At 37.5% G+C, this 13,324-nt stretch overlaps 1 protein-coding gene across 1 annotated transcript in view; it reads right to left on the bottom strand.

The window, feature by feature from the left end:
- LOC111052290 (EH domain-containing protein 1) overlaps window positions 1-3,021 on the bottom strand; it is a 33,386-nt gene extending 30,365 nt beyond the window's left edge. Inside the window, exon 1 of the mRNA XM_039419535.1 lies at window positions 2,775-3,021. The gene's annotated coding sequence lies outside the window, so the exon portion shown is untranslated. The remainder of the gene's footprint in view (window positions 1-2,774) is intronic.
- Window positions 3,022-13,324: the final 10,303 nt, after the last annotated feature.

Consider the following 13,324-nt stretch of genomic DNA (forward strand, 5'->3'; position numbering starts at 1 on the left):
CCTCATTCAATTTTAGCTTGTTATTGGAGAACCACTTCTTGGACTTGAAAAAGAGCTCCTGTGCCTATTATAAGAATTCATTTAGACTATAAAAGATATTCAAGCCCAGTAGTCGGCTGACACAAGTGATTGAAGTTAATAATACTGTAAATTGGAATTATAAATGTATTTTTGTCCGTGAACTAAGCTTACATAATTTTAATTACGGATCAAGTAAGTAATGAGAATATTGAATTACTAAGCATTCCTTCAAACTGCAGTAGTTAATAATGTGAAAAACGGAGTGAAGTAGCTGACGCCAGTGGAATCTCAGTGTATGTGCTAAAAAGTATCATGAGTGTGATAGAAGGACCATTGTTGTTGTTAGTTTTAACTCCTGTCTTGAAGATGGCATTTTCCCTGAGTGTCTCAAAATCTCAAAGACAGTGTCAATTTTCAAGAGGTGTAATCCTGAAGTCCTTGGAAGTTTCAAATCAGCATCCATTGTACCAAATAGGTGAAATCATTGAGACAGCTATGATGTTACAGATTAGAAATCACCTAGAGAGAAATTGCCTGTTGGGAGATATGCAGCATGGTTTCAGAGGAGGGAAATTGACCACCTCAGCTGTAATCTCTTTGATTGACAGTATTCACAAGGCTTTCGAGGAGCAGAATTCAGTCAACCTGGTGCTGTGTGATCTCACCAAGGCCTTTGACTGTGTATCTCATAACATCTTTTTGAAGAAACTCTCAAGATATGGCTTTCGGGGCAGGGCATGAGGCATGGTGACTGATTACCTGATGGACCACAAGCAGATTTTTCTTTGATGGAAGCCACATTGAAAAAGCAGATGTCTCATTGTGTACCACAAGGGTCGGTGCTTGGGATTTTGCTCTTCCTTATCATGATAAACGATTTTAGATTGCAGAACTCAAGCCTGCTGTTAGCAGACGATACTACAATTTTTTGTAAAGGTAGAGGCCCCATAGAAGCAAGGGCAAGAATGCAGCAACTCTTGCCGGAGATTGGTTAGCTGCAAACGTGCTGCTTCTCAATGAAGGAAAAACACAGGAATTGATGTGCACTCTTGGCAGCACAAATCACAATCAAATTCCAGTTACCTTGGATTTGGCATTTACTCAAAGTTGGCATGAGAGCCACACATCCTTGGAGTGTGTATTGACGTTATGAAGGGTGATATATATCCTCAGAAATATGAGAGGGCTTCTGAGACTGGAACACTTCTTGATGCTATACCATGCAGTTTTTGCTAGGGAGCAAGTACACCAATACAACCTCGAACGAGGACAGATTTGACATTTGAATGTGCCATGCTGTCGTCTGACAAGATTGGGATTGGGAACAAGATAAGGGATTGTTTCCCAGTGCTGGCATTGAAAATATTCAATCATTTGCCACAGTCGGTGACAGAGCGCCCAGTGAGTGGTAACAAAACGTATTTGTTAAGGTGCCTGAATGACAAAAGCCTATATAAAAAAGACAATTTCTTTGACGAGAATACTTATGATCTTTAATACTGACATCGTTTAATTATGTTGGTGTAGTCTATTGATTATTGTTATATGGGTAAACAGGTTTTACATAGCTCTTGCTATAATTTATTATATAATTATGTTGACATAAAACGCGAAAAACCCAGGCATGTCCTGGCCAATAATCTGGAAATTGGAAATTAATTATGTGATTACGTTATCAGGTTACCGCTAATATTCCTCATTTGGAGCAATAATAGAAATAGCAAACAATTATTAAATGTCATGTAATTAGAAAACAATTTAAACAATACCGTTATTGAGTATTTGGAACGCTTTTACACAAATTGAAAATGAAGGGAAGTTATTAAAGGTATAATGAGAATATTAATTATACATGATGATATATAATCTACAAAACTGAATTTATAAAGTTTGGAGGGCTGGAATTATGTTGATTGGCGATGACTCATTTGCCAAAGTTTATAAAATACAGTTACCAGGTTCTCAATAAATGCCACGAGAGAAACGGAATAAGGGCATATCTATATGCCTAGAAGAGCTGATAACACATTTAGTTGATGAAGGAATTCGTAAGCTGGGTTTACACAAAAGTTATAAAAAAAATGTTAGTAACATAATCCTTATAGATTCTATTAGATTGAACGGAACTTGACAAACACATATGTTCATCATGTGTATAAGATATGTTCAATCTAATAGAATCTATAAGGATTAAGTTATCAACATTTTGTTATTAACTTTGGTGTAATCGCAGCTGTAGAATTTGTTAATATGTTTAGCTTAGATGATTATTTGGAATTTTTAAAATTTGATAATTAAGTCCTGGGTACAGTTCCAAATCTGGTGTACGTATTATGGATAGGTATTGAAATTAAAACATCAAATCAAACGTCTGTTCAGAACTGAAAGTGTTTTGTTTAATAATGTTTCAAAGGTAAAATAATAGATTAGGGAGGTTAGACTTCTGCTTTTAAATGGCAATATTATTATTTATTGAAAATAAATTGTACAGTTATCATCGTATAATAATGATGATGTTACATTCAATATTGATAATACGTAGGCTACACCAGCTTTGGAACTGTCACACAGGGTATCATTTGAGAAACGATAAATAACAGTATAACTAATTAGAGATATAGTCTAATTAGCTTATAACTGAATGTTTCAAGGATAATATTCACAGATTTTAATCTAGTTCTATGATTACAAAATCCATGCGATAAAGACAAACTTGAACTAATTAAATTACCATTGTAACTTGATTAACATACCGAAAAGTGTGTAGACAGCGAAGCCAGAGCTACAGTAGCCTACTAGTAAATAAACAACAGTAAAATAGAATGTTATTAAATTATGTTAAAAATTTGCCCTCTTTTTACTAAATAAGCTTTCCGAATAAATTACTGCTAACTAACCTACAAATTCTAAACATGAACAAAAACAAAAGAAATAAAAAAATTTGTTTAGTTTTCATAGGTTTTCATCCTTGAAAAACATGTGTTTTATCGCTGCCTACGTAATATACAAGTGTAGATCATGTAGGTGGCAGAGTGGCACCGCCCCACCGCCCCCTCAAGACTCTAGACGTTCTCAACCGAGTAATTTCTGCAAATGTGCTCAATGCATCTGTGACATGCTCGTGATGTGTGAACTTAGACCAGTTATAGAATAGACACGCTGGGAAGTCTAGCCTCTGAAGCCAACATCTACTGCCATATCTCCAAATCATGACGTCATCATCGGATGGAAAACTTTCAGATTGTGTCTATTTCAGAAATATGTAAATTATTATTCATTAAATTGGTAAACTCCAGCTGCGCTCCCGCTGAAATGGACACAATCTGCTATGGAAAACAATGTAAACAATCTCTACAGAAAATTTTTCCATCTGATGCTGACGTCACGATTTGGAGATTTGGCAGTGGATGTTGGCTTCATCGACTTCAGTATGAATATAGGCCGTGTCTATTCTATAACTGGTCTAAGTGTGTGAGAGATAAGGTTTTAGGTTAATGGTTTCATGATTGAGTTATTGGTTTTTATCAAGGTAATTTTACACTATTATTAAGAATATTATTCAATCATGGTAGGCCAGCACTACACTCTTGCAAAATCGCACAAAATCATTGCTGGTATTGCGAAAGAAGGTATGAAGAACAAAATATCTTTCTTCATAGTGAAGGCCAGCTTAACACTCTTGCGCTCGTCGTCATTTGTACGTAATTTACACGAGTGTGAAAGCGGCATTAGAACTGAGAATCAGGAATATTATTGTCGTTGTAGTTGACAAAATGCCCACCTACAGCGTTGAAGATAGAAGCGCACTACAATGCAATATTGAGAGAGAAAGTACTGCTCACTCGGCATAGTCACATGATTAGAACGCCATACTTTTTGCCCGCGTAACATTCAAATTTACGTACGAAGGTAAATTATTAAAAAAATATTTTTAATATTATAATATAGCTCACTGCCGGTACACAAGTTGTTCTTTGCCGGTAGTGCCGTTTTGTTATTTAGAATATTTATTCTGAATATTAATAATTCATTATAATATTATTGTTTTTCTTATTGCATATCATTCCCATAATATGGGATCTCATTATTATGAGATTTCAGCTTGTAGTCCAGTCACTATATACATTGGTGCATGCAATTTATATTGTAGTTCTGATTTTCTAATATATTATTTGGGTACACAAGAGAAGTCCAGAACCAATTTCTTCATGCAAAATTTCCTTGTGCTAGATACAGAGTGGCCCAAGAACCTCGTATTTTCGGCTCATTTTCCAGTTTTCAGCTATTTCTGCCATATCTCGTAATCGGACAGAGAAATTGGCTCTCGCCATTTTTTTAGATTATAAAATTCTGAATAAAATTAGATCATTCGGAACTCTCTATCTCCAATGAGTACTGAGTTATAATTTTCAAAAATGAGTAAAATTTGAAGAAAAAATTAATTTGGATGAATTTTAGTTTCTGATCAACATTATCTTCCGATTGTTACCATTTAGATGTATACTTCAAAATCCCTGGTATTTTTGTGCTCTACAATCTGATATCAGGTAGGGCGCTCTATCTCATATAGATTTCCAGGTACACCTGACAACAATGTTCCTTGTATTGTGAAAAACACCTCATTTTCAGCTTCAACCATCATAACCAACTACATTGTCCTCACATTGATATTTCGCGCAATGACATAAGTTCATGAGATTATATTCTATGAAAATCACCTGTTAGTTGCACTCCATTTCAGTATTTCCTAGTGGAAAGGCGCGCTTAAGGAAACCTCAAGAATCAAAATTTCAAACACAATGCAGCTTTTGACACAATGCTGAGATTCCATTGTACTGCACTTCATTCTTCTCAGCTTGTCAAGACGGTCCAAAATCATGCATCATAAGTCAAGTTTGGTCGAAAAATGAAAAATTTATTGTTGAGTGTACTTAAGCCCATATTCCAATACACAAAAAATGGCCAATTTCTATTTCTTCTAGAAATTTGACTTATGATGCATGATTTTTGACCATGATTTTAAATTGTCCGATTACGAGATTTGGCAGAAATGGCTGAAAACTGGAAAATGAGCCGAAAATACGAGGTTTTTGGGCCACTCTGTATCTAGCACAAGGAAATTTTGCATGAAGAAATTGGTTCTGGACTTCTCTTATGTACCCAAATAATATATTAAAAAATCAGAACTACAATATAAATTGCAAGCACACCCCCTTTTTTATGTCTATATTGACTGGACTATTGTGTTTGAGTAATCGAAAGTAGGTTGGTGGGATGACGTCCATGCCATCGGAGTGGTTCGAACTCAGCATGAACCAGGCAGTACTAGCAGACTGAAGTTTATAACGCTCCCAAGGTACCTATAGTAAGATCCACGTTATAATGGGTTGCCAGATCTCAGCCTTGCCACCCAAACAGCTGATACTGGTTTATCTGATGAATTTAAATGTTCATCATTGTTGAAAATAGTTAATCATATTTTATTTGTCAAGTAGATATATTTTTTAAATATGTAATAATAAATTTTCATGATTGAAATTAAATATTTCGTCAATTAGTTGAATTTCTACATTGTTGATAAACGATGTGTCAACATCGGAATGCGTGAAAGAGATAGCGCCATCTGCTTCGTTGAACGATAGACAAGGATTGCAACACCATTGCAAATCACACACTGTCATTATAACGTGGACCTCACTATAGAATATATGATTTATTCTAGGTACATTGTAACGCTCCTTACCACTAGACCAAACCAGCCGGCAAGTGATTTGTTAGAAAAATTCAGAATCTTGTCTTGGAATGTGGCTAGTGAATCCATGAACTGTAAAACATTTACAGTGTCTAAATTTTTTTATTGGAATAAAAATTAAAGAATAAGACAATGATGTTGTCAATACTACTATATTTGTTCAAAATCAATTCAGCTGAGGATGTGGCAGGTGTTGCATGAAAGCACTTTCTGTAATTTAAATTGTTATTGAACAGATATAGTGGTATTGACAACATAAATGTTTTATTCTTTAAACGCTCTATTCAATCTGGGTATGCGATTCTTCATGCTTGAACTATAATTTAAGCAATATTATTTCATAACTAAGCTACGTCACTGTTTTTCTCCCAACATTACGTATTTTCCGGCACAGACAAGGCTACAGGAGGGGGGGGGGGGCTCTAGGCTCTAAACTCCCTCCCTCCTCACCACCAAAAACTTAAACCTTGTACAGCTCACCGAAACAAGGTTCTATTCATTCGTTGACAATGCATACAACTCAGGTAAAAACTTCTGTACTACATCTGCCATCAATACGATCTCACAAATGATTTCCCATTTTGTTTTTTATCAACACAATAATTTATTTCTCTGATTTTTGTAGACGAGAAGGGTGTTTGTGATGATAAAACAGCTGTAATATTTATAATCTGTTATCTAGCAAAAGGACAACCATGCCTAACTTGTAATCGAATAGGCCATTTTTCAAAAGTATGCAGAGCACGAAACGATAAAAAAAACCAAATGGTATCTGCCACAGTAATTTCAGCAGCAAATACCAGCACTGACCTCTCAAAATGTCTTGTTCCTATACGTGTTAATGGAATAGATACATTGGCACTATTAGACACTGGGAGCACAGCAAGTTTTATAGATAAGAAACTAGTAGTACAATCGAAGATGAAAACTATGCCATATTCCAATTTGATTACATTTGCTTCAAGTGCCTGCAACACTAAAACAACTGAGTGCGCTTTGAGTGAAATATATTTCCAGAACGAAGAATATAATGATTTTCCTTTGATCGTATTGAACAAATGTTGCGCTAGTGTAATTTTGGGACACGATTTTCTAAAGAACTTTTCATCCATCACTTTTGATTTCGGTGGATCTAAAGCAGCACTACAACTGAATGAAGACAATGACGCAAGAAGGCCTACTTATGAAATTAAAAAGTGTGCTCTAGCCCAAGCTACAGTAGAACCTGTCTCATTGTTTCGTGATCTTCAACCGGACTGTCGGCCTATAATAACTAAATCGAGACGACATTCAAAAGAGGATTACTTGTTTATGATGAATGAAGTCAAACGGCTTAAAGATGCTGATATTATAGAAAATAGTGATTCTTCTTGGAGAGCTCAAGCATTTGTTACTTCAAGAGAGAACCAAAAGAAACGTATGGTGATTGACTATTCACAGACCATCAACAAATTCACGAATTTGGATGCCTATCCACTACCACTAATGGAAGAATTAGTCAATAAGGTAGCGCAATATAAAATATTCTCATCTATTGACCTGAAATCTGCCTATCACCAGATACCAATCTTGCCTGAGGAAAGGCATTTCACCGCATTTGAAGTTGGACACAAACTGTATCAATTCAAAAGAATTCCGTTCGGAGTCACGAATGGAGTAGCTGCTTTCCAGAAAGTGATTGATCAAATCATAGAACAAGAAAATTTGACATCATGTTATGCCTATTTAGATGATATTATTGTATGCGGAAGGACCCAAGAAGAACATGATGAAAATTTAGAAAATTTCTGGAGAGCAACAGAAAAATATGGCCTCACGATTAATGAACAAAAGTGTAAAATATCTATGGAGAATTTAACCTTTCTGGGATTCGAAATTGGTCAGGGTATGATTAAGCCCGATCCAGATCGATTGAAACCACTCCTTGACTTACCAGCTCCAAAAAATCAGAAAGAATTGAAGCGTGTCCTTGGAATGCTTGCACACTACTCCAAATGGATAAAAGAATTTTCAAAAAAGATCCATCCACTTGTGCATAATACTCACTTCCCGTTGAATGAAGAATGCAGAAATATATTTGAATCATTAAAGAAAGAAATAGGATCTGCAGTTCTAGTGCACATTGATGAAAAAGTCCCGTTCACTTTGGAAACTGATGCCTCAGATTACGCTATTGGAGCAGTATTAACACAGAATGAGAGACCAGTGGCGTTTTTCTCAAGAACTCTTTCCACATCTGAAACTAGGCACTCTGCAGTGGAAAAAGAAGCTTATGCCATTGTGGAATCAATCAGGAAATGGCGACATTACTTACTTGGACGAGAATTTACACTTATCACAGACCAGAAATCAGTTTCATTCATGTTAGTAATAAACAAACCAGCAAGATTAAGAATGACAAAATCCAACGATGGCGCCTTGAATTGTCAGAATATAAGTTCAATATAATTTATAGAGTTGGAAAAGAGAATATACCAGCAGATACACTATCAAGAGTCTGTGCCACTGTTGGATGCCATACAGATATAAAGAAACTGATAAAAATTCATGAGGACCTGTGTCATCCAGGAGTTACTCGACTCCATCATTGGACCAAAACAAAGAACTTACCATATTCAATAGATGATGTAAAAGAAGTATGTTCCAAATGTATTACATGTTCTGAAATGAAACCACGCTATGCCAAAGGAACTGGCCGCCTTATCAAAGCAACTCGACCATTTGAACGTCTTAATATGGATTTCAAAGGCCCACTACAATCAAGTTCAAGGAACAAGTATATTTTAGTTCTTATAGACGAATATTCCAGATTCCCATTTGCCTTCCCCTGTCCTGACATGACTACTAATACAGTAATAAAACACCTTACATCACTATTCTCTCTTTTTGGTGTACCGTCTTACATACATTCCGATAGAGGAACATCGTTTATGTCATCAGCTTTGAAAAATTTCCTACTATCAAAAGGAATTGCCAGCAGCAGAACATCGCCCTATAATCCAGCCGGTAATGGGCAAGTCGAACGGTACAATGGAGTTATATGGAAAAGTGTGATGCTAGCCCTAAAATCGAGAGGTTTGAACAACAGTCACTGGGAACAAGTTCTCCCCGATGCCCTTAACTCTATTCGTTCCCTATTATGCACAAGCACCAACTGCACACCACATGAGCGGATGTTTTTACATGCAAGAAACTCAAGTAATGGAAAACCATTACCAACCTGGCTATTGACACCTGGACCAGTATGGTTGAAGAAGATGACAAAAAACTCAAAACAAGAATCGCAAGTTGAAAAAGTTGAATTAATCGAGAGTAACCCTGAATATGCGTTTGTTCGCCACAACGACGGCAGAGAATCGACAGTCTCACTTCGCCAGCTCGCCCCATACCCCACGAGTGCCGATTGATATTAAGGGGGGAAGATTGTGATGATAAAACAGCTGTAATATTTATAATCTGTTATCTCTGTTACTAAGACACATATTAATGTCGAATAAAGCTCGTGTTGAGTCCAATTCTATTACAGTGTTAAACCACTATACATGCCCCTGATATTCAGGTGTTGAATGAATTTCACGTTAATTACCTACCGCAAGCTGTACGTGTAAATTAATTTGCACTGAATAAATCTCTCAAATTGTACAGAGTTATATCCTGGTCAATTCACAGGCGGCCGAATTAATAGCTCGGACAATTCCATTTTATTGGGAGATTCCAGGGAAATTAGATTGGGCTGTTAGACGAAAGTGGATCCAAATGCCATTACAATAATCAGAGAATGGCGGTAGGTCGTTGCATTCGAATAACAATGATTTTTATTGATGGGTAATTCGACTCTGTCCGAATTGTCGGCTGGCTGTGACACATGCAAACCTCACCCACACACGCAACCTCACCCACAGCCGATTCAATCAGCGTGCATGTGTGTGCAGTGCGTGTGCGTGTGCGTGGCCACCACATTCAATTATTAGTCAATCGCTTGGCTCTAATTTATTTCAATAATAGTGTGCGCGGTCAACCCCGGCTGTAGTGTGGCACATTACTCCAACTAGTCTGGTGTCATTCGAGAGGAAACCTGGGCAATGATTATCCTTCTCCTTTTGTATTTGAATGTGGATATACCATGTATTTAAATTGGAAAGTTCTGTTAACAGTTCACAGGAATAACTCTCAGGAGCTGTCTTTCTCCTTTGCATTTGCATTTGAATGTAATATCATATATTTAGATTGAAAAGTTCTGTTAACAGTTCACATGAATAACTCTCAGGAGCTGTATATAATTCATAATTTCCTACTTTTCAATGAACTAGCCTAGGGTCATTCGAGAGGAAACCCGGACAATAATAATATCTCCGTCTTGTATGAAATTGATTTATCTCTTACCAATCGTAAATAGTAGTCCTTGCCAATCTTTTATTGGGTTAATGAGTAATTTTGGGGTGAAGTCTATTTGATTTTTCGTTCGGATTATTGAAGTCCTAGTGGGGGCGCGACAGTCGAGATCGACGACAGTCGAGGCCTGCGACAGTAGAGGACTGTTTTCCAGTCCTCTACGGTCGTAGGCCTCGACTGTCGGGAGTGTACGAAAATTGAAGAGTCCTCTACTGTCGCCTAACGCAGGCGACATTTGAGGACTCTTTCTTAGGAGTCCTCTGCGGTCTCAGGTCTCAACTGTCGGGGCTGTTCAAAAATTGAAGAGGCCTCAACTGTCGCCTAACGCAGGCGAGACATTTCAGGCCTCTTTTCAAGGAGTCCTCTACCGTCGCTGGCCTCTAATGTCGCAGGTCTCGACTGTCGGGGCTGTACAAAAATTAGAGAGGCCTCAACTGTCGCCTAACGCAGGCGACATTTGAGGCCACTTTTTTAGGAGTCCTCTACCGTCGCTGGCCTCGAATGTCGCAGGTCTCTACCGTCGCTGGTCTCGACTGTCGCAGGACTCTTCTGGCGTATGCCTCGTTTGACATCGACCCGTCCTAGTGCTCATAGAAGACAGATGGCTGCATGATGCTGTGGTGAAATCCATAAAGGTAAAACCATATACGATCTCCAAACATTGACATTCATATTATACGAGAATTATAGAAGAACTACAATATTTCTACCTATAAAAGAAATTTGAGTTGATAAATAATGATACTGGGGTGACGAAATCCTATGACTTGATGTACGATCTTGGGGTGATGGAACTTTGAGTTTTGAAGTTTTACGTTCGTTCGACTTTTATTGCATGTATTGCTCTGTGTGGTGCAAATAGAATGCCTCGACCGATTAAAGACAGTCAGGTTGATGAACGATCCTGAGGTGTTGAAACTCTTTGACTTTTGAATGTCGACGCTTGTTCGCTCTATAGCATGATCTTTTTCGCCCTCACTCTCGTTAAAGTGTGTCTCAGCGCATCAACCAATGTTTGATGAATTGTCGTCCTGTGCTGATGGAACTCTTAGAGTTTTCACGTTTTTTCGTCTTATAAAGCATGTATTCTGTTGAGTGGTGTATCAAGATCGTCTCAACCGATAAAAGACAGTCAGGTTGTGATGAGAGTGATCCACGGGGTGATTTAATCGTATTTACCCTCACACTGTTGAAGTTTGTCTCAGCGCACTGACCAATGGTTTGAGGAGAAGTCCTCCTCCTCAGAGCTGAGGAGAGAGTACTGTATCACAGTAACTGGAGGAGAGAAGACGAAGCATGCTAGTGCTAGACTTTGTGTGTGTGAGGGAGGGGGCACTACCAGTAACATATTTCGCGTCCGATCGAGAATTGCACTTACTTTGCAATATTATGCAGAGGTCTCTTGCGATTTTGGCCGGCTTCCAATGGTAAGACGGCGACCGCCTAGCAATGTTTATTTATATCTGCTCTGTTCTGAGCGAGCGGCGAGAATGTCTCCCGTTGTCGCCAATGTCCTCCCTGGCGTAACAACCCCTTAACCACCCCTTTCCCACTAAGGGGCAGCACATCGATCACAGCCACTACACACACACAACAACCAACCCTCTCGCTCTCTCCGGCTTTCTTGTGAAACATCCCTTCTTCCCTTCATATAATGGCCATTCTCCGGTCTAATTTTTCTGCCTCTAAGATTCACTGCATTCTGTCAGCAACCATCGTGAAAAGTATCAATGCCACCCATTCAACCGATGCTGACCGCGCTGCCGCCACTACTTACCATCATAGAATCGCGATGACATCGCCCGTCTGTTGGCCATTGTTACAATAGCCGACAACCATCATTACAAATAGTATTTCCCCGTTCGGTTTTCACAATTCCACTTCTATTACTCCATTTAAAGCATACTGGCACTCCATTGAAACCATACAGATTTCTAAAACCTGATCAATGGAGGAATTGACTTGAATACTAACACAGTGAATGCCTTGATTTATATAAAACTATTTTTTTTATACAAAAGAAAAGTAAGATTCTGAATATGAACAGGAAAACTGAATCGAATATCAATACAGCACAGAATATATGAAGATCTTTTCAGAATATGAGCTACACATATTTCTAATGATCTATATTGATTGGAAAATGATTAAAGCCAATACAGTAGGAGCCCTGATTTGACGAATCCTTTTTACGTCGACATATTCACTTTCTGAATAATCTTTCGTATACATCATAAAAGTTGCTTCGTGTTGTCTAGGGTGCTCGTTTTTATTTGAAAGGAGTTTTGTTTTTGTGGTACTCATTTTTGAATGTATTTTATTACTGTACTTGTATCCTATCCACTTGAGAATATCCATGAACGTTCTAACCGAACCTAGCACTCGATTAGAAAGTAGTCTCATTGTTAAGAATACCCCGATTCAAATAACTTTTCTTAGAGTAATTTCTCCACTGTTTTTTGTATCCAGTGTATGTAACTTGTAAAGTATTAAAATACCTGAAAGATGTGCAAGTATTAAAATGCCTGGAAGATGTGCAAGTATTAAAATGCCTGGTAGATGTGCAAGTATTAAAATGCCTGGAAGATGTGCAAGTATTAAAATGCCTGGTAGATGTGCAAGTATTAAAATGCCTGGAAGATGTGCAAGTATTGAAATGCCTGGAAGTAGGTACTCTTAGAAATCGATGTTGATAGTGGAAGTAACCTCGTTGTCAAGAATATAATAAACTGATACAAAACTGAATTTTTCTTGAGGTCCCTTTTTCAGCTGCATTTTGAGAAGATGAGTGATATCAGTCTACAGATTCAGCATGATTTATGCTTATGAGTCTTATTTCTGATTTCATTATTTTCATCAATAATAATTATTCTAGATAGATCTGATTATCTTGGTGCTTGATTGAGAATTGAGTCAGTTATCTGTCAGTTTATTTGATTCTGCAGAAATGGTGGTGGAGTGGAGACAATAGTTTAAATATATAATTATTATTTAACGAAAATCCTAAATGAATGCTGCAAATGTGTAAATATATTTTGGAAGTTGTTCAAAATTGGTCAGTATGAGGAGCAATGAATGAAGTTATATTTGAGCTGAGGTCTCGACAACACCAATAATTATAAGAGGAATTTGATATCAGACAGTGGAATACTCCTCCAT

Source organism: Nilaparvata lugens, chromosome 1 (genome assembly GCF_014356525.2).
Source record: "Nilaparvata lugens isolate BPH chromosome 1, ASM1435652v1, whole genome shotgun sequence".
Lineage (NCBI taxonomy): Eukaryota > Metazoa > Arthropoda > Insecta > Hemiptera > Delphacidae > Nilaparvata > Nilaparvata lugens.